Source organism: Pezoporus occidentalis, unplaced genomic scaffold (assembly GCF_034315485.1).
Source record: "Pezoporus occidentalis ecotype Australia unplaced genomic scaffold, CSIRO_AGI_Poc_V1 ctg13, whole genome shotgun sequence".
Classification (NCBI taxonomy): Eukaryota; Metazoa; Chordata; class Aves; order Psittaciformes; family Psittacidae; genus Pezoporus; species Pezoporus occidentalis.
The window spans coordinates 5,541,283-5,562,729 of record NW_026913103.1 but is presented as its reverse complement, the minus strand read 5'-3'; the positions used below and the strand labels follow the sequence as shown (position 1 = coordinate 5,562,729).

At 39.4% G+C, this 21,447-nt stretch overlaps 1 long non-coding RNA gene across 3 annotated transcripts; it reads right to left on the bottom strand.

The window, feature by feature from the left end:
- Nucleotides 1–1,602: 1,602 nt before the first annotated feature.
- LOC134158382 (uncharacterized) lies at nucleotides 1,603–21,200 on the bottom strand. 3 transcript variants are annotated; one of them, XR_009962745.1, is made up of 3 exons: nucleotides 21,112–21,200; nucleotides 17,682–20,586; nucleotides 1,603–3,174 (listed from the first exon to the last, which is right to left on the bottom strand). It is a non-coding gene; the product is annotated as an uncharacterized LOC134158382 (long non-coding RNA). The 3 variants fall into 3 exon arrangements; XR_009962744.1 differs by lacking the exon at nucleotides 1,603–3,174 and adding an exon at nucleotides 13,009–13,435; XR_009962743.1 differs by lacking the exon at nucleotides 1,603–3,174 and having other exon boundaries at nucleotides 13,867–20,586.
- Between the last annotated feature and the right edge of the window lie 247 nt (nucleotides 21,201–21,447).

The window sequence follows — 21,447 nt, the reverse complement described above, 5'->3', positions numbered from 1 at the left end:
CCTAAAGGGATTCCACCAGGCTTTTTCCAAGCTGCATGGTTACCAGCTCAGTTACTAGAAGAAGGTTCTTCACATTCTTTCAACTTCCCTTGCATGTGGGATTTTTGCCTGAATATTGTTTGTGGATTAAATCCTTGAATTGGCTAGAGGCAATATTTCTGCTTGAAGGATAAGAATTCAGACCCATCGTTAAAAAGAATGATGCAGTGCTTCCTATTGCATTTAATGAAGCAGTTGTTCTTCATAAGAGGAGCAATGCTGGGGTTTGTATAGCTACAGATTAGTTTTCTAAGGAAAAAAAAAAAGATTTTGAATGCTTTTAAAGTAATCCTAAGTGTTCTCTTCAGCTGTTTGAAAAGTTGAAGTTTCTGAATACAGCTTTTTCAAATGCAAGCTTTGTGCCCTTCCCTCTCAAAATGTCTTATGCATTTCTAAAAAAAACCCCAACCTTATAAAACTGAAAATTATGAGAAAGGAATATCAAAAAGGTGTGTCAATACTGGCAAAGAAAATTGTATCTTCTCTAAGAGACTGCCTCAATGTGGCAGTAGCTCTTTATCTGAGGGACCTGCATTTATCAGCATGAGGCTTCTAAGTCCCCAAAAAACCTTTCAGGGCTAAAAGACCCATTTAGCTTAAGACTTGACATTCTCTGATCCACTAGATTAGCAAAGAAGTACAGTTTTTCAGTACTGTTGCGGAGTTCATGTTGGCAAGTATTGATTTCTTTTTATATCTGAAATTACTGCAATTTTGCTTTCATGTAATGCATAGAAGGCTGCTGAAGGCAGTGAAGGGGATATCACTCCCTTTAACTGAGGAGCATGGGGTCTGTCAGTGACCATTTGCAAGTATTTTAGACCCCTGACTGCCAGAAAACAGCTATAAATCAGTCAGCTTTCTGGCCAAAAAGACGTGGACTTTCAGGAGTAGATATCAATCAGCTGTTCCTTGACTGTATTTTACACACCACGGAGGGGATGATGTGACTGCTTGGCCAGCCAGCTCACTTTGGGCAGGACTGCTGGAATTCAGGACGTGGTTCACAGAGCCAGGCAGCCCCACTCAAGGCTGGGAAGGTCCTATGAAATGCTGGTGAAGGCAGGACTGGGAATGGCTGCTCTTGTACCCTTACCATGGTAGTCCATCTTGGGTCAGCGGAGGTGTGTGAGATGGCTCCCACTGCAGCTGAAGAAGAAGGATGACTACCTCCCATTTCCTGAGAGAGAGACACAGGTATTTTGGGAAGGACTTGGCTAGCAGCCCAGGAATAAGGAAGCTGGAGAAAAATGCTTTTTTCCTTCATTTAGTCAGCAGCTGGCAGAGGCAGGGCAGGGTGCCTATCTGAAGGACAGCTGATGTTTAGCACCAACCATGCGTTTGACTGTCTGGACACTTATTTTGTGATGTTTTGATCAAAAGAAACAGTAGACAGGTAAATATATTTTTACTGCCTGACCTCTGTGAGCAGCTTAACGGGTTGTTTTCCCATCCTCACTGCGTATAAGATGTTCCATGAATTCTATTTTTCCTTGAAGAGCTGAATCCAGTGTGAGGCAATATCTCAACATAGCTGCTGAGACATTCTGCCCCAGGGAAAATAATTCCAGTTCTGCTCCCCATGCTTTACCACTTTACTTTTGAAAGGAGACCCAAGGCTTTCCAAGTCTCAGTGATTACCCAAGCAGCATTTCACGGTGCTTCTCCCCTCCACCAAGTCCACGTCACCCACCATAGCACCTGTCTCATGGGCACTGCCCGTTGAATGCCCTGGGATCCTGCAGCAGTGTGCTGCCCAAGGAGGGCTATCAAGTGGATGCAGGAGCAGAAGAAATACTGAGTTGGTTTTGACCTGCTAAGTGTCCCTGAGAACTCTGTGCCTTACATCCCCTCTGTTAAGGAAGACAATGATACCAGTTTTCTTTCTTTGGGGAAATAAGCATTGTTTTAATTCTATACTTTTCAGAACATGTATCTGTCAGTCCTAGGATAGCCATTTCCAAGGGACTAGGAATTCATCAGAGTACTCACATGATTTGGCCCTTAGTGTTTCAGAAACAAAAATGATGATGGTTGTAGCCTCCCACCACATCCACAGTTGCAGATGTGCTATAGATGACAGACAGGATTTTTGATCTTTTTGGCTTTCAGATGATGTTATTGTTTCCTGACTTGTTGCATGCCAGACCTAAAAGTTCAGAACCCACACTGTTCTTTTCAATTCCTGTCACATCCTTCTTCTGTGTATCTGATTTCTCTGCTGTGAGCTTCCTTTTTCCATGTTTCAGGATACAGTGCAAAATGATGTTGAGAGCAGCTAGTGATTTACCTGCAATCTGACAGACAAATGGCAAAATTAAGGTGATATCAGAACTCAAACCTGTGCAGAAATCTGTATCTTTACTGCACAAAGTGATGGGAGGTTCAGGCTTGCTTCATTCCATGGCAGAGCAGTCCACTAGTCCTCTGCTTTGCAACTCCATTGCACTGTCACTGATCTTCAGCTGTGAGTACCATATGCTGTCTCAGGATTCCTGGGGTCTGTGCATACTCCTCTCTACCTTGCTATATGCTGCAAAGGTTCCTTAATTATGTTTTCTCTATTACCAGCTCTCAAATAATCCCTATAGTGTCCCAGGATCCTGATTTTGAGGAGTGTCAAAGCTGGATAAAATACATTGCTGTTAAAGAGTTACCTTTAAAATCCTTGAAGTCTAGTTAAAATAAACAGAAGTATTTTTATACATGTCAACATTAAACAGCAGAGTGGAAGAGGCTTTATAAAAATGCATGCATACTGAAGTGCAAGGAAATAGCCACACACTTACTATTAAACTACCTTTAATACTCTTCCCTACCCTGTATATTTCAGCCAGGGAGCTCACAACCATCCTTGCTAAGGACGGGGATCCACTTGCCTTTTGTAAACCTCCAGAAGTGTCAGGTCCTGCTTTGTCTTTTTATTCCAGACATGAACCTGGACTTTGAAGTCAGGTCTAACTCTTCAGAGCTAGATAAATGTCTGTCATTCCCAGCAGTTGCTTCATCCCCAACTGAGCCAGGAGAGAGTCATGACGCCATTGTTACTTCCTTTCAAAACTGTTATCTGTTCCCTCTAGGTTTGGAAATGCTACTCTCCTTTGGGTGTTGAGATGGTGTAGTTCTTCTCTTGGTCTAGACAGTAAGTAAAGACAGTTCAGTGGGATTTCTGTGCTTGACTAAACTAGTAGTGAATCATGAATCCACTGGGAGTATTCCTATTCAACACAGTAGTCTAGAGAAGGAAGCCTTTTCATCCAGTGATCCTGGATACCTTAACCATCATACTATACACAGCAATAGAAATCCAACTTGATATGGTAGAAGAAAATCCATGGAACCAAAAGGATGCAGCTGGATCAGCATTACTAAAATTGTTACCTATTTTATTCATTCAGAATAGGACTAATAGATCTAAAAATATATAGTACCTACAAAGTTTTCCTGTATTCATTGGTTAAATACGTGTTTCAGGATGGCTGTTAAACAGGCAGGCTGAATATGCTAATTGGGAGATACCGTGGTAACCTTCATCATGGAAGCTTTAGGAGGAGGAATGAGAGAGAGTAATTCCTTGTCCTCTGTATTGTATGGCATCACTCACAAGCAAAGGGCAGGAAAGTTTTCTTCCAGAGATGAGACATTCTGCTTTGAGATGAGTCAGAAAGGAGTTCTCAGCCTTTGTCCTGCACTCTTCCGTGTCCAAGAGGATGTGAGTGTGGGGAAAGAAGGCATGTAGCAGATGCAGAAACCATATAGACAACATATATGTATATACAACAAAATCATTCCATCTTAACTTATTAATGGCAGTAAATTTCCAGCTAAAGCTAAGAGAAAGTGAGGTAGAGCATAGCTGCTGTTGAATTCGGCCAGGGAGAGCGTGTATTGTTAAGTGTAATCATAATGATGCCATTGTCATTTTCTCTTTTGTGAATTTATTCCATGACTGAAAACCTATGTTTCTCAAGTAACTTTCATTTAATCTGTAATTTTGTCTAGCAATAAATCTGGCTAGTCATCTGACACATAGCAAAGCATGCCTTATCCCAGCTTGTTACATATCTTAGAGCTGTGGCGTTGGACATCTTGAAAAATTCCTAAGATATCCAGTAGGTCCCCATAGATGTTCCATGGCAGTTTATCACAAGATTAAGGAGAGGAAGGAATGTCTTTTTGGGATCAGTGATGGCTAGTGAAATTATCTGACCTGAAGTAAAAAGCAGTGAATACGACTGGTGGCCTCCTTAATGGCTTTTGACTGAAAACAGACATGACAGTAATCTGTAACTTTGGGGCAATGTTGCATTTGGAGTTAACTGTTCACCTGATTTCATCTTTGAGGAATACTGTAAAAGTCATCATGTTGCCTTTGATCTGCATATGTATTCTTTCTCTCCCACATCTTATTTACTAGGACTGCAGAATTTTTTGATGTGTCCAGTCCTCTTCTGTACATCATCAGAGATTAGCCCAGCTGGGAGCCAAATTTCAAGTAGAAATTTTAAGGGAACAGTAATATAAGGCCAAAGTCCCTCCATTGAAACACTGTTGATTTGGTGTGCCAGTTTTTTGCAGTCAGTAGTGACAAGAATGCTGTGCCACAATCATATTTAGATCTCCCTGACTACACAACCTGCATGGCTGTGTACCTGTTGTCAGCTGGGTGCACAGTGTGCATTCTTGAGAAGAGCCAAACTCATAAATCAGGAGCCAAAGAAAGAAGCTAAAAGGGCTTTTGCTTCTCATTGATAGGAGAGCAGTGTTAGCTGAATGTGAGGGTTGAAATTAAAAAAAAAGGAAGACTTCTTCTATCTTTTGGTAAAGATAAAAGAATAAATGACAGTTTAAAGAATCATTCTAGATGTTACCTGGAAATAATTACTTGGACAACAGCATATTGCATCCAGACTGCAAACACACACCAAAACCAAAAGAGGAAGTATTTGATCAGCAAATAAAATGTCTTGTTTGGAATAACTTGATAGCACTCAGATTCTGCTAGCTGCTACACCCTCCTCCCCACAAAAAAGTGGGATAGAAGATTTATGCACATAAAAAATCTGAAGTGAAGAATTCATGTTTTAGAAGAGCATGAAATAGACAGGAAAGATTGACAACATTTGCCTGAGTGTACCTCTGCCCATGAATCAAACTCTGACTAGATGCAAGCAACAGATGGCTTATGCAATTTTATTTTTTATTTTTTTTTGGTTTCAATACTTATAGGTTGGGGTTTTTTCTTTTTTTTTTTTAAATCTTTTTGTTTTGTTTTATTTGGTTGTTTTGTGTTTTTTTCTTTTTGTTTGTTTTGGCTTTTGTTTTGTTTTGTTTTTTTCCCCCCGATCGCTTTTTGATTGCATTTAGCCCTGGCTGGTCTATTTTTTTTTTAATCTTTACACAGTCATTAAATTAAATCTTCCCTTTCCTCAACTTTATAAACTATGCCTATTAATAAAAAACCCTCTTTCAGTTGAGCTCTTGGTTTGTTTGTTTTTTTTTCCCATCTAATATAAGTTTACTTTAACTTTTGTCTGATGTTTGTATTCACCATTTGGCTTTGTAGTTATTAGCTAAACAGCTACTCTTATTGAGCCAATGGAAGGCTTGATTTGTATCACTGGAAAGACAGTGTGCTGGAAACTGGTAGCTGGTGGAGGGAAATGGAGTTCTGGTGATTGGCATGAGTTTATTCCCATGAAGAAAAATAATAAGAGAAGACTGAAAGTGTGGGACAATCTCATATTACTGGCCCTGGGAGAGGTCTGGAACAATATATCCCAAGGAGTTGAATATGATGGTTATTATGTCTCATACAATAGAAAATGTCAGTAAAGGTTTGATCCAGAGAAGACTTGCTGCTGTCAAGAGGTCACAATTCTAGCAGAAAGGCTGCTGCTTCTTACGCAGTATTCCAGATTTTAATCCCAAACTAAGCTTTAAATAGATGAATCCATAATAGTCCAATTGAGGTCAGTGGTGAAACTCTCACTGACTTTCACGGTAAAAATCAGGCTCCTCAGGTAATAATATGTCTGACTCCTCTTTGGGCAGCAACAAGAAAATATGTACCACAGCAGGAGATTTCAGGAATATGGTTGGTTGGTTTGGGTTTGTTTTATTTTGCCTTTTTTTTTTAATTGAATCAGCAAATTTATACTGCCACTGCCCTACTGAAGCATTCATATAATTCATTAATAATCCTCATAACAGACTTTGGCTTGGCCAGTCTGATATCACATGCATTGCAGTTGAGGTGGAGATCATGATTCCACGCTTCTGCCTGCAGAAGAGATCAAGCAAACAAGATGGGTTTTGATGTTCAGTTGCTAGCAAGCTGTCTGCAGATATTGATGGATAACTGAAATTGATATATTTAGGTGGGGTGTGGAAAGGGAAATCTGCCCTAAGGTCGTTTACATGAATGTGGCCTTTAAACATGAAAATACAGTAAATGAAAGGATAGATCAGTCACAAAGCATTGAAAGCACTCTAAGCAGCTTATGTTTGTTGATACAGAATACAAGGAGAAGAATGGCACAGTCAAAACACGGAGCTAAGAAAACTAACTGGAACTGACAGGCTAGAAGAAATGCAAGATGGCATTTGTCAAAGCCAGAGAAAAGAATATTGAGGGAAGCAAGTAATGAGGTTGTGAGTGATGTGGTTCTAAGTTTCAGCTGTGAAGAAGTGTTAGTTAAAGAGAATTGCAAAATACACAATGATAAGGAGGTAAAATCTAAGGTGATTCCTGATCGTAGGTCTTTGTGACGTTTCCCACAGTGGTAAAGCTAAAGGTAATTGGAAGAAAGATAGCATTTTGCTTTGGACATGTTGCACTTAAGCTTAAAAGTCTTAAGTCAGAGCACTAAGAAGAAACATCAGTGCAACAGACTTATTTTAGTTCAACTTAAATGAGAGATGTCTATGGATGGGTAGTCAATCTGCTGGTAGCTGACCTAGAGAGGATAGATGATTCTCTATTTATCTATATGGCTTATTTAAAGGCAAACAGCATAGAAGGAGTAGTACTGCAAACTTTCTGCTGAGTGCTGGGTCATGGAGAAGGTAAGTACCTTCAGACCTATGCTACAGGAGCAATTGTAGAGGAAGGAGGTTAACTGGGAGAAAATCAAGTTTCAGACACCAAGCAAGAATATTTTGCTGCTGATGAGAAGGCAGTAATAGGATGGGTTAAATATTAGTTTTGCCATTTGACCAAGAAAATTATTAAAGGCTGTCTTGAGAGGATTTTGAGGGCATCACAAAAGGCACATATTAAGTTGTAGAGAAGAGGAATCTCATCTAGATATTGTAGATGGCACTGGAAGATGGAGCACTAGTAATGAAAATATTGGAATAAAGAGTGAGTTTCCCTAAGATGAAAAAGATTAAAACATGGAGGCAGCAGCACTTTTATCTGTCTTTGTTGCCCATGTTCGTTTGGCAAAGCTTTATCTCCATAAGCATGTATATCTCTTAAATGGTGATCTTAATCCACTTAGTAGTAAGGCTACCAAACATCTGTTTCATGTAAGAAACTATATACCTTAAATCCATATGTGCTGTCATCTGCATAAAGTAGCCCCAAAATTAAAAAATTACAAAGACATTTTGCTGTTTTTTTTTAAATAAATATTTAAACTCTCAAGATCTGTTACATCATTTCACTAGTGACATCTTCAAGATGTGGCCTTAATGATGGGTAATGGACATAATGCTGTAGCACTGTGGTATCAAAGGCATGGAACTTCAAATGATGCGAGGCAATGCTACTGTATTTTGCTATCTGCAATGACAGCCTTCTGCCCTGTACTGCACAGTCAGAACTTTTTCATGGTTGTCACTCGCCTTCCCTGTCAGAGCCAGATCAGCAGTATCGGCAAGGCCTCTCTGCACCACAAGGCTTATGAGCTAGTGCCACAAACTGGCCATTTTTCCCTTTGCTCCCTGATAGAGCACCTACCTCTGCTCTTCAGAGCCAGAGGCACTGTAGAGGAGCAGTGAGTAGAAGGGGAGCAGCTTATGCTGCGACAGGAAATTCTATGGGGATGACAAAAGCAGACTCAATCCTGCTCATGACCAGGTAGTGTTCCTCTTTCATTTACAGATGAGGTGAACGAATAGTTATGCTTTCTCTTTGGGGATGACTTACATTGCCTCCCAAGCGCGTATACTGGGGTGGGCAACACAAACCTACATGATCATTTGGAACACAGCATCAGGGAACTCAATAGAGGTGAAAAGGGCATCACATGGTGCCTATTCCTAGAAAGTCCCTTGGAGGACTACAACCTGGACTGCTGTTTTGTTTGACTGTTTGTGGAGGAGAGAGTGAGATTCCTTATATGCCCTTTTTACCACTATTTCTGGCATCCTGTCTTGACATCCAAATCTTCTGCGAGTGTGTAAGGAAGAGCAATGAAGTGAATCGGAAATGTGATGTCAACTCCATTTGCTATGATAACTCTCACTTAACGTAAACTATGAAGAGCAACTGGCATCCTAAATCAATCTGTTCCCCTTTTGCCTAGCTAATTCCATACACATCTCTATAGAATTATGTCGACAGAGATATAAATGGCCCAATTCTCTTTCTGATTTAAAGAAGCAGGAGCTTTTGTGTGTCAGTTTCCCTGGAACAAACCAAGTTTATAGCTTAAGTTAGTAGTATTTATAGCATCATTAACAAAGGCAGTGGAGCTATAAACCAGATTTAGAGAGATTTAAATACAGTTTTGAGGAACCCACTTTTCAGGCCAAATATTTTACCAGTAGGGATTTTCAATTACTGAATTATCTGATCCTGTGTGTTCTTCTGGTCCTCAGGTCCTTTGTTTCTGGATCTAGACATCAGACTTTTCAGTGGTGTGGATTGGTTTTTGTTTCTTTGTTTGGGTTTTTTTTTAATTGTTTTGTTTCTTTTATTTTTTTTCTCTCTTTTTTTTTTTTTACTTTGATTTTTCATTTTAACAGCGGCTGACTGTGAAAAGGCCATGACTGGTGTCAGAGCACTCAGTGAAGCATTTACCTTGGTGATTTTTTAAAGCAATGTAGGATATACTGCCCTGCGGTAAAGTTGACTCCCCTAAAGTCAAGATGCCACTTATTTCAGCAGAAAGCCATCTGGGTCAGCTTAAATCACCAATGAAGTGAGGTTATTCTTAAACCAGTTCTGTAGGAGGACACCTGCCCAGGCCCCAGGGGCATGTGCTCAGGCTCATTTCTAAATTAAAATGTTTTGAAGGAAAGGTAATCAGAATCTGAAAATATTTGCCTGTGATTAAATTTGGAATTCATGGATAATTAACTGGGGAAAAAAAAAGCTATCTGCAGATGCTGAATTCAGCATGTGTCAGTAGAGCTCCAAAGGCACATCCCTCCTAGAGTCTTCAAGGCTGCTCTTCTGGGGTCGTCATGCAATATTTTGGGAAGATACTACCTGAGCACAAAGTACAGAAAGTAAAGATAAGACATAACATCAGGGCTCTACTTAGAGTTATCTTTTATTCCTCTGACCTTGTGAAGCCACCTTTAGAGAGCTATTCAAGTTGTTAGAAATCTATTTGCAGATAGAAAAGAGCAGTTCCTGCTGGGAGTTTTGCTGTGCTCCAAGAAACTTCTGTTGAGTTCCTGAATAGTGGGGAAGATCCTAATTGCTTTTAACCATCTCTGTCCTCTCCCCTGCTTTGTTAACTTTTCTCTGCTTTCGACTCCTGAGATATTCTGAACAGCCTTTCACCTTTCAGAGGAAGCAGTGGAACTGATACCAAGATCTCCACAGGCAGCACTTTGCTGTGTACCTGTTTTATTGATCTTAACCTGAAGAACAAATCTACATATTCTCAAGCTCTACGTCCTGGTATTCTTTCTCTTAGCTATTTAATTTCAAATAAAGAGGTTTCCTGTCACAGTTCTTGCTTTTGCCCCCACTATGTATGGTTGTATTTTTATTTAGGTGGGATGCAATTGTGACCATACTGCAGTCAGCAAGCAGTTCTAGAGTGGCTGAGCTGCTGTTCTATTGGACTCTCTAACAATATCTGTAACAGATATAGGTGTTGTGGAACTAATCAGCCCCACTTTGAAGATGCTAAGCCTTTACACTGCTTTGGTCTTCCCTCTGCAAGCAGCTTCTCTGTCTTTCTGGTAGAAGGGATTTGCAGCATTAGCTTCCCCCAAAGAACAAAACAAATACAAAGGACTTCTTAAATAGGATACATCCTTATCCCAGATTAAGGTGAGATACATCCCTTGAGAAAGTGATGTATCAATAAATTAGCAAAATAAGCACGATTGCCGTCCAATACAAAAAAACTGGTGTTAATCCTCTTTTAAGACGAAGGCAAAATCTCTTTGGTTATATGGGCAGAGGACAGACAGAGGGGCAGTAATGACCCTGTCTGCAGAATTAGTGATGCTGCTACTGGAACACTGCTTGCGCTTCAAAAGCACGGTGAAGAACTGAAGGAAATTCAGACAAGCGCTGCATAAATGGTTTGAGATCTGCAAAAGCAAGCTTTTTAATGAGAAACTAAGGATGCTTGATGCATTTTAAATCATCAACCCAAGGCTCATTAGTCGAGCAGGCAGATGTTAATTTTGACATCCCAAGGCTGAGCGAACAGAGCCTGGTTTCTTACTCTGTGGAAGTCAGGTATAGCCTGAGCAGCAACAAGACGACAGGTCTGGGGTTTGGGCATGCTGCTCCTCCTGCTCGTGGGGGACAGGAGGAATGGGGCTGATGACTGCTGTTCTGGAAGGAGGCTTTTTCTCACCCTGGCAGTATTTATTATCACACAAATGATTCATTTGCTCAGAAGAGGCTGATACCTGGTGATTTTACATGATTGTAGACATGTAAATTCTAATGTCTGTGATGCTATTGCCTTTTCTCTGGCCTGCCCCTAGAAACTACTTAATCTGTCTGAGTCTAAGGGAACATCCCTACAGCTCCAAAGGGGAGCAGAATGGTACCTAAGTCTCCTAACACAGAACTGTAACATGGCCACAGCATACCTAGGAAAGCAGGCCAGCAGCATACCCTGAGGACTGAGTTAGTCCTGTGGCATATACTTACTTTTTCCTCCCTTGGGACCAAGTTTTATCTCTTCTAAGAAATTTCTCCTTTGAAATATTCTAAGGAGCCCAGACAGATATAATCTTTCTTCCTGAAATTTATTCTTTTGCTTCATTATTTAAGAGACCATCTGATCATTCTTCTCAATTAAAATAAGTGTTTTTCATTCAGCTCCTTGGAGATGCAAATATCTCTTGCTAGAGCAAAGTCCTTGACTAGCTAATTAATAACTCCTTGCTTCTATGAGCTGGGAAAAGTCTCCCTATTTCTTCTCTTTTTTTGACTCTGATGTGGTGAAATGTATCTTATAGTCTCTAACACTAGGTATATGTAAAACATGTCATTACAAATACCTAACCATGATAAATGGGCTCTTGACTGAATGCACACACAATGGTGATCAATCACTTTGGGGTGATGGGACCCCAGCAAGATTCTACTAAGCACGTGAGGCAGTCACCCCATTGCACAGTTACACCCAAGGAGGATAGAGAGCAGTGATGGATTCAAGAGATTTTGATACTTCAGTGACTGTGAAGGCTATTGTTATGGCACCATAAGCAGAGTGGGAAATTCAGAAATTAGGTTATATCATATGTAAACCACACCCAGTCTTAGCAAACAGCATTATAGCATTTTACCAAGGTTTGCTGCTGAGACAATTCCAGGCAAGTATAAAGGCAACTATTTTCTGTAAAAGCTTTGCTGTAAACTGTGTACTTTCTGTCATGTCTTTTATTCTTGTCTTATATGGAGGTGTTTTTCAGAATTAGCAGGCATACAATTCAGTAAATGTGTTACTGAAACTATCACACTGAATAGGGCTTATTGTTAATAAATTTGCTGGGTTTTATTTTGCACTGGATATTTAGTGACATTGTTAAGAGTTTTTTACCATCATTGATGTGCTGTTTCTGTCTGTGTATTATTGTCATAGGGAAGTACAGATTATTAAAGGAATATTAAGATTCACTTTGTTTTTTTGTTGTTGGGTTTTTGTCATTGTTGTTTTTTTTTTTTCTCCAGATTTTTTCTAATGTCAATGGGCAAAATAGATCTTGTCTTAAGAAACTGTGTACCTTAGCACATCAGTATTCACCAATGCTGGTTTTGGATAACAAATTACCATTACCTCAGGTTGCTCTGGTTCTTTCCTGAGCTGAAGTTTCTTAGCTTATTTCTCTATAATCTTAACAACTTCTGCAGTGTAAGCAGCACAACAATAAAAATCTTAAAGAAAGTGGAATATTTGTTTTTCACAAAGTACTGAGGTGATCTATGCATGAACTAGCAGAACCATGCAGCAAACTGTCTGGACTCCCCATTTAGTAGCATGGATGACTCCAACTATAGGCAGAGTAGGTAGTCTCAGGGTAGCCAAAGAGCCATGGACCATCTGCCTCTTTCACCTCTCCTTAAGCTTTGCAAAACCAACTGGCTGTTGCCGTAAGGGAAGTGCTAGTGGTGATTTTACGGGACCTCCTTTCTGCAGCAGCAGTTGCTCTGCTGTGACAGCAAGCTCATCTCCTCACTCTCTACTTTTTGCAGCGAGGGGCAGCCTCATTCCCTAGCTTTAGAGGGACCAGGTTCTGGGTGAATAGAAAGTAGAGAAGACACACAGAAAAATCACACACACAAAGATCAACTTTAAATCCAATTGTGCATGTCAGACAACTTATAAAAGTATGATATCACTGACTAATTATTAAGCAAGATGCGTAATTTTAAAGGCTGAATCTTGTGGAGGTATAAAAAACCCACTGACATTTTTTGTCCTCTGTCTTTCTTTAAAGAGCAGCTAAATTCTGTTGACCTTTTTATGTGATTGAATTGAAAAGTTTTAAAGCCCCAGAATTTGTTTTTTTAAAGTCAATCAAAATTTTGGCATTTCAGTATCCTAATTTTCATCACCATAAAGATCAATACTACCATCCATCTCTGTTTGTGGTATTTTATTTCCTCCAGAGGCTGTCTGGAGTGTCAAAGAAGATCTCTAGATCTCTGTCAATAAGATTTCAATAAGAAACAGCAGAAAAATATTTGTTGCAAGTGATTATTAGACGTCCTTTCTCTCAAGCCTTTCACAGAGAAATGTAGAGGAGCTCATGAGCCTAACAGCAAATATAAAGTCTGCAGCAGACAAGTTACCTGAGTTATTGGGTTTTTAGATGACATTATTCTGAGATGATTTTCTGAAATAAAATGCCATCTACTTCTATTTAGTTTTCCTTGTTTCCTTCTCCAAGAAAGCACTGAGAAAAACATGCTTGTTCAGAAAGGTAGTTCCTTTGAGGCCTGTTATTTTCCTCCATCTCTCTAAAAAGACAAGATCTGAATTTGTTAGTGAGTTATCAGACAATGCAATATACTGCACATCCAAGGAGCCAAATAAATGCACTTTCATTTGATACCTCTTGACATAGCTGAACATTTGAATTCTGAAGGCTGATTTACCAGAAGGCTTCTGGGGCCACAGCCAGGAGCAGTGACCCCAGAAATGGTTACATTTGCAAATGATCTGCCCTGTTTTCTCCAAGGGAGATGTATTCACATTTCATAACGCTACAGTGTATGTTGCACTGTATTACCCCTCCTTATTAATGCGATAGGGGGTAAGACACATCCTGGACAAAAAGAATCAGGATGAAACAAGGCTTTCAAACTTTTCCATTATCACATAAGAATGTGATCATTTCACAGCATTTCAACAATACTGGCTGGCAGTCAAAAGATACATACATCAAGTGTCAGAGATTTAATAGTTCATAATATTTTAATAATTTGAGTATATTACATTATTATAAGGGTACTATAACATACTAACATTGTTCTCAATTAACACATGAGAAAGATACTCCCTGCAATTTGCTTCTATGGAATTTTTTTGGACTCAACCTTATTCTGAGTGGAAGCCTTGATTTTCAAAAAGCCTTTGCAATATGTCCTTTTGGTTTAAAGAGAGCTGTAGTATCTGCTCAGGGATCAATAGCTGTGGGGAAATATTATCACAAATACAGAGGGATCTGATTAGACAAGTGTTGCCTAACTTATGGCACAGTTCAAATTGCAACTAATATTTTAAAAAGTTGCAATTTAAAAGATCTTGATTCTGTGTTTGGTTTGAGTAACCATAGGTAACCTAGCAAATTGAGACTTGTTATTCTTCTCAACTGACCTCTTGATTACTAAAGTCTATTTAAAATAACAATAATAATAATATAACAATTTAAATTTGGAGTTTTTCCCAAGGACCAAAGGGCTTGCCGTTTAAAAATCTCATTGTAAAATCAAAATGAAATTCATTATGTTGTAATTCAAAGCCCAATGACAGCAAATTTCTATATTCCATAAAGCTGTTAAGGTCCTTTGATAGTTGAATTAAAGGTTACTAAAATCAAAATTAAGGGGAAGACTGTGTGTAAAATGCTAGATAATGTTCTCCTAAGTGTGAGTATGAATTTCATGTCCCTTACGAACGGGATGCATGAGATGCAGGCTTCAAATTATGGGAGAATATGACTGGGAAGAAAGATAGAGTAAGATACTCCACGCTTCCTGTGATAAACTTATTTTAGAGAAGAACTATACTCAGTGGGATATTATGAGGTACCCTGTGTGACACCAGACTTTGCAAGTCTTTGGTTGCAAAGATTTTGCCAAATGCTGGGTGTCCCTTTTGCCTGCAGCACTCTCACAGTCAGGAGCTGAAACCAGAGATCACACTGGATACGCTGGGTGAGAAACCAGTGGGGATGCCCAGGGCTGCTGGTGGTTGTGAGGTCAGTGTTTCCAGACCTAGCTTGGTAGAATCATCCATTTTATTAAGAACAACCAGGACCTACTTGTTGGGTCAAAGGACACTTTAGCCTAAGCATGCAGGCGCCATATGAAAACTAAAGATCCAAGCCCACAATACTAAATATTTAATACCCAGTCATATTTTGACACTCTTTCAAGCCCTTGTTGCTGTGCTCAGCAAAAAGGCTGACAGCTGAGTGGATGTGGAAAAGGAAGTGTACTCTCAAATCTACAAACAGTTTGACTAGTTCAAGGACAAACAACTTTAACGGGGTTGAAAAGTTTATGTTGTCTCTGTGTCAACTCCGGAAGTTTGCAGATAAATAAAGAGTTCAGAATCCAGTGGCTGTCAACAGATTTTTCTAAGTACTAAATCTACAGTGCTACACTTGGAAAAGTGCATTTATCACAGACAAAATTGCATTTCTGAAAAACATTTACTAAATAAGACTGACTACAGCTTTCAGTGGGCTTGACAAGATTTCATATTTTGTTTTTCATCTTTACCAAGTGCATTAATAGCTTTTAAACCTAAATGACATAAGTGCTAGGTATCTCAGCAGTGTATTAGAGATGGAGAAAACAGAATTCTGTGGCTTTGTGTACATGCCTGCTTATCAGGTGAAAAGGCAAAGTGAATAGGACTGTTTAAAAATCAGGACTCTCCCCTCAGTCTAAACATATTAATAAAGAAGTTTGCAGTTAATCAGCTCAAATTCTAATTAATTTTGCATCACCCAGCTGATATTTCTCACTATATCTTAAATAGTTGAATGGTTGAGTGTTCCTGAAAATATCTTCAAATCAGAAAAAAACCACAAGAAATCAGTTCTCGGGTTGTATTAGTTGGCACGTTTTTGTCAGTGCCATTTTCACAAGTTCACCATTTTTGCTATGTAAGTTTTTTGTTTGCTTGATCAGACACCAGAAACATACCATGTGGGCAAATGTCCAGTAATGAGATGCAAAAGTGAACAATCTATGAATGACTCAAGCTATGAAAAATCATTTGTTCTCACTATCTATCTTGTGAACATTTACAAACAGCAAAACTGAACTCGAAGGGCTAGACCCGAACCCCTCAAAAGCCCAAAACACTGAGACTACATCAAAACAGTGAACCAAGTGGAAAAAACACAATCTTTCCTAAAATCTTTTCCAAATGCAATCACTATTCAAAACTGATTAATGCTTTTATTAGTGAGTATACCTAATTCTAGGCAGCAACTCGTGTTTTGGTTTTTTTGTTTGCTGTGACAGTATGATACAATATGGCTGGTTGCCTAACACAACTAAGAGAAACAAAAATAGCTTCAAGTAAAATATTTTTTCCCAGCTGAGCCCCACATGAGTGCTGGCTGATCTTTCTTTCTCTCAAGTTCAGACGGTCATTTTCATGCACATTACTTTTTTATTCAGACACCAGAGATTGTTTAATGAGGTGCCTGAGGTGCAACATCTTTACTTTGAAGAAAATTAATCCACCTTCTACAACAAGATGTAGTGTTGGTTTGCTCTGTGTGTATGTGTTTACTTTATTGCCATCATCACACCATTTTGTATACTTATCCTACTCAGGCTACTATTCCAGGCCCTGCACCAACATAACTGTTGGTACAGGCCAGCAATTGTGACTCGCTTGTTGTGGAGGCTAATAAATGGGAATATCTTTCTATATCATCTAGTCTAGGGCCAAGGAACAGGAATTCTGGACTGGGCATTGGGTCCCTGTACAGAGATGGGGAATATCTGGAAGCTGGGCAGCAGAACTGGTCTTCCAAGCTGAGTACAAGCAGGTAGTTTCTGAAAGGATGAGCTAGGTGTGTGAGTGAGACAGCTTCCAGGGAAGGAGGCAGCTGCTTTATGGAGCAGTTTGCACCTGAGGTGAGTTATATCAGATTATTTTAGCAGTTTGATTGAACCAGAAGAGGTTGTTTCCAGCACAGTCTTTTGGTTCTAAACAACAACAGTTTGGTTGTATGTTTTTCAAACCAAGCATACTGTCCCTGCAGAGAGTCCGGACTTCTCACAGATTGGGACCAAAGTTTGCTTTTGTCTGCTCTCTACAGGAATAAGGAGAATTTGCATCTGATCTTGACAGTGAGCTCTGCCTAAAGGATATGCATTAAGATTACTGTGTTTTCATCAGCATGCTCAAAGGAGATAAATGAGTGTGTTCTGCTTTGTGGCAGGTCTCGTTTCAAACAGGGATAAAAGGAGTTTGGTGGACATACCCAGTAGGACACATGTTCAACTTTGCAGTGACATGATCATCAATCTTAGTCCGCCAGTCACTAGTCCCCACACCTGGTGAGTTGTTCAGAGAGAGAACGCAAAGGCATTTGCTGAACAGGACTAAAAACTCTTTATGCTGTAGGAGACTAAAGTGACAGTAAGGTTGTATTGCATATTCCATATGCCACTTCCTTGCCAACCAGGGAGGATGTACTGTGTTTTTCCTTTGTTTGCAATAACACTCTGAACAGCAACTTTTGAGCAGGCAGGAACTTCTGGAAAGCTTTGCAGATATTTTTCTTTCCTTAAGTCTTGCTGAGAAAGATTAGGAATACTCTTACAAATGAGCAACTCCCTAAAATACAGGCCAAGGCAGCAGATACTCTTATTAAATTAACCTTATTCCTCTCTGTGGAGCCCTTCACTCTGACCAGTTGAGTGCATTTTATTTCTATTATATTAGAATCCACTGTAAAGAGTTATGTTAGAGTGATTTGTTTTTTATTTTTTTTTCAACAAACCTACTCACCATCTGCATTTGGCAAAACTCGCTGACATCAGTCTTTGTTGCTTAGCAATAAATACTTGTGTTGACTCCAGCCACAAACAATGTTCATTACTTTGTCATTCAGACATTTCACACAGGCTTTATGGCCTCAGAAACCATTTATTTACACTGGCTTTCTTGAAAGAGGGGGAAGAGCTGAAAAACAAATGTGTAAAATGAGAGGAAAGGCACACTGATCTTTAAAGTCATTAGACACAAATAGCAAAGAACCTGTAGTAGATCCACAAGCTCAATAACAAGGAAAAAAGTACCTAGAAGAAATCAGTGCAATACTATTACTATAAAATATTAAAGCTGTTGTAGAGCTTGCCAGACATCAACAATCTTAAACAATATTAAAGTGTATGCTTTGTAATGGTGTCAATGATCACATTCCATCAATATGTGCTAATCAAGATGCAATAATCAGCAAGAATATCGGATGTAAGAATGTCCTTTGGGCTTTTGTTCTGTGTCTGTATGTAATCAGAAAGTTTTCAAATTTGAGTGAAGAATCTAAAAAATTTACATTTCTATAGAGTTCTATGGTAATTGTCTTGCTACTCATAACTTCAGATTTATTTGAATTTGGGAATAACTTTTATAGTTAGTGTTAGCTCAGAATTAAACTGTTGAAACCTTTGAGGAAAGTTTTTATTTATGGAAAGTTAGTAGAAGAAATGCTAAAAGCTGCACAATTGTAATTGCTTTGCTTATTTAGCAGTCACTATGACCCAATTCTGTTGAGACATCTAATTTTAAGATATTAACCTTTGGTACTCAGACTAGAAAAAAAATGGATTAGGAGGCTCCAAAAAATCACAATTAGAATTGAAAATTAAATGGGTCACTTGTTGTAGAGCATGTTACATTTAATAGATGAACAAGCTAACAAATGAATATGACAATGAGTCATCTGAAGTCAGTAAACAGCACACTGTTGGAATGTCAGATGATTTATAAAATGTTTAGTTTTTGCTTTTATTTGTGGGCATATTATGCAAAATAAATTGATCATTTTACATGGGTAGCTGCAAAAATGCAGAAAAGTACTTCAGAATATGCGATAACAAATCTGTAGGGACAGTGTCCACTAAAAAACATACAAAATACTTGCCATACTTTTCAAGGAATGACAAAGAAAACTCCCCGAAGCTGAGCTTAATTCAGGCATTGAATTTGGGACCCAAAATCTCTTTCTGTTTTAAAGGTGATGAATTTGATCCTGATCTGGCAATAGAAATTTTTGTTTTCAGTCTTAAGCAAAATAATAATTAAAGTGGTCAAGAACTATGAATGGGGCATTAAGAGTTAGGCTGCTGGTGAAGTACAGTGACCTTAACAGATACTACAGTCATATATAAGAGAGATTGTGCCTGAACTGCTGATCAGGCATGTTTAAAGACAAAGCTGCTGTGCAACTTCCAAGACCAGAATGAGAGACTGGAAAGTGAATGTTGTTACAAAAGTCACATTGTCTCAAAATGAGCATCAAGCTGAGAAGGAAAGGTGCCTCTTCCTTGTCAGCCTTAAATCGAGACATAATTCAAGTTCCCCACTTGGAAGGGACAATGCCACTGAGCCAGTGCAATACTAACCTGAATTGCTCTGGGAAGGGCAAGATCATGTTGCCCAGACACTGCCACAGAGATCCCGATTTTCAGCTTTTAATGACTGGTCCTGCTCACCAGGATGTTCTTTGGGATTCTGTAAGTCAGCAATGCATTGTGTTGCATGGCGATGCTTAGTCTGCTTAAATGCTGTGAAACAGGCAACCTTTATAGCTGTCTGGATGGGTGTTCAGTTCAAACATATGCAGCTGTTAAGTGCTGCAAACTTGAAAGTCTGACCTTCAGCCCTTTTGGAAATATCTCCTATTAAATACAACACAGTGCTGAAATAGAAAGTGAAATATAAAGGAAGCTGCACTGAAACAAGAGGAAACTTTTTGTTACAATAAGAAGGAGAAAAATGTAAAAGCGAATGTACAGAAGGGGAAAAAACTTAATCAAAAAGTCACATTCTGACAAAAAAAAACCACAACAATTTGAAAGATGACAGATGTCGCTCTGAGGAGTCAGAGGCTGGGAATAACAAGAAACCTAAGGCTCCTCTTTTGGCAAGGCTCGTATTCTTCAATACCCAAGAGCGTCTGTAAAAGTTTTCTCAAGGAAAATGCTGACTTTTCTAAAAATGCAATCAATGGAGAAGGAATAGTATATTCTCTGTGAACAATGGGTTATGTTCTGTGCTCCTGACAGATCCAAGATCAAGCTGAATGACCAATTGCCCTGATACAGGCTTGGAACAGCTCCATTTTTGCAGCACTGATTATATTGACATTTCCCTTTCCTCCTCTGCTCCTTCCCAATCTCTCTCTCCAGGGTATGTTTTTCTTTGCCTGTTTCTAGTTACTTTCCCACTATTTTTTCTGTACTAAGGAAGGCTCAAGCAGAAACATACACTTTTTTAAGGAAGAAACAACTCCCATGCCAAATTCTGAATCCTGCATTGCTTGGACAGCTGTGAAATCACATAGAAAAACACCAAGACTACAAATAAGATTAATGAGATGCTAGTGGGACCCCAGGTTGTGGTGACAGAACTAGCACAGCCCCTTCTCAGCTACCTGGAGGAAGGGGTACCATTCAGGTCCAAGAGGAGGTGAGGGAGAGTCAGTGGTGCAGTTTGGTATTCACCTTTCCCTGGTTCTCAGGAAAGCATAAAGTGCAGTGGTCCCTCTCCCTCAGTAGAGTCCTTGTGCAATCTCACTTCACTAGGGAGGAGGTTGGGTCTTGATATCCCCTCTTTTGGACATAAACTTATCATTAGCTGGCCCACAGTTGAGCTTCTTGAGTAGGAGACACTTCTTCAGGAGAGTAGCGTTCTGTAGGGGATTCAAGTAATGGCAAGAAAAACACATAAAGAGAGATATTTAGATGCAAGTTATGGCATCAGGAAACCATGCCTATAGCTTTTTTAATGTTTCTAAAGGATGAAGTATTCAGCAAATACTTGCAGCACTCATTTTAATGAGTCTGTGCAATCAGGAGACCATATACTGTCTTCAGTAATAACACCAACTCAGGCACCACAAAGATAAAGTAAAAGGGGCTATTTGGAAAATGGAGTTGATTAGCTGTCATTCCTTGACTATTGCTTTTCCATTACATATTTAAATTTGTAATTTTTACAGTAGTTCACATGGTCAGGTGCAACAACAGAGCTTCTGCCCCAGCTAATGGTAAAGCTTTGAATTCAACAATTTATTCACTCTCTAAGGGATACTTCTTCCATACTTTTATGAAGAAAATGGATCAATGACTCACTGCTTGCCAATACAACTCACTTTGCGCTTGCTCATTTCCCTAGAACCGAGGCACTCAGAATAAGAATAAATATCTGTTCTTACCACTTCCTGTCCTGCTCTCAAAGAGAAGTGTTTCAGGGATTTAATTTCTCATCCCTGGCTTTCCCAGTCTCTCTCTCTCTATTGATGGGAGTGTCCTTGTCGTGGTTTAAACCCTAGCCAGACAGCTTGTTCACTCACTCCCAGTGAGTGGTGCCAGGTTGAGAGCAATCGACCCCCCCCCGGGGCTCTCCCCTTCCCCACTCCCGGAGGAACGGGGAGGAGGATCGAATGAGTGCAGATCCCACGGGCTGGGACAAGAACAGTCCAGCAACCAATGTACAACACAATTCACCACCGCTACCACCAATGACAACAATGATAAGAGAAAATAACAAG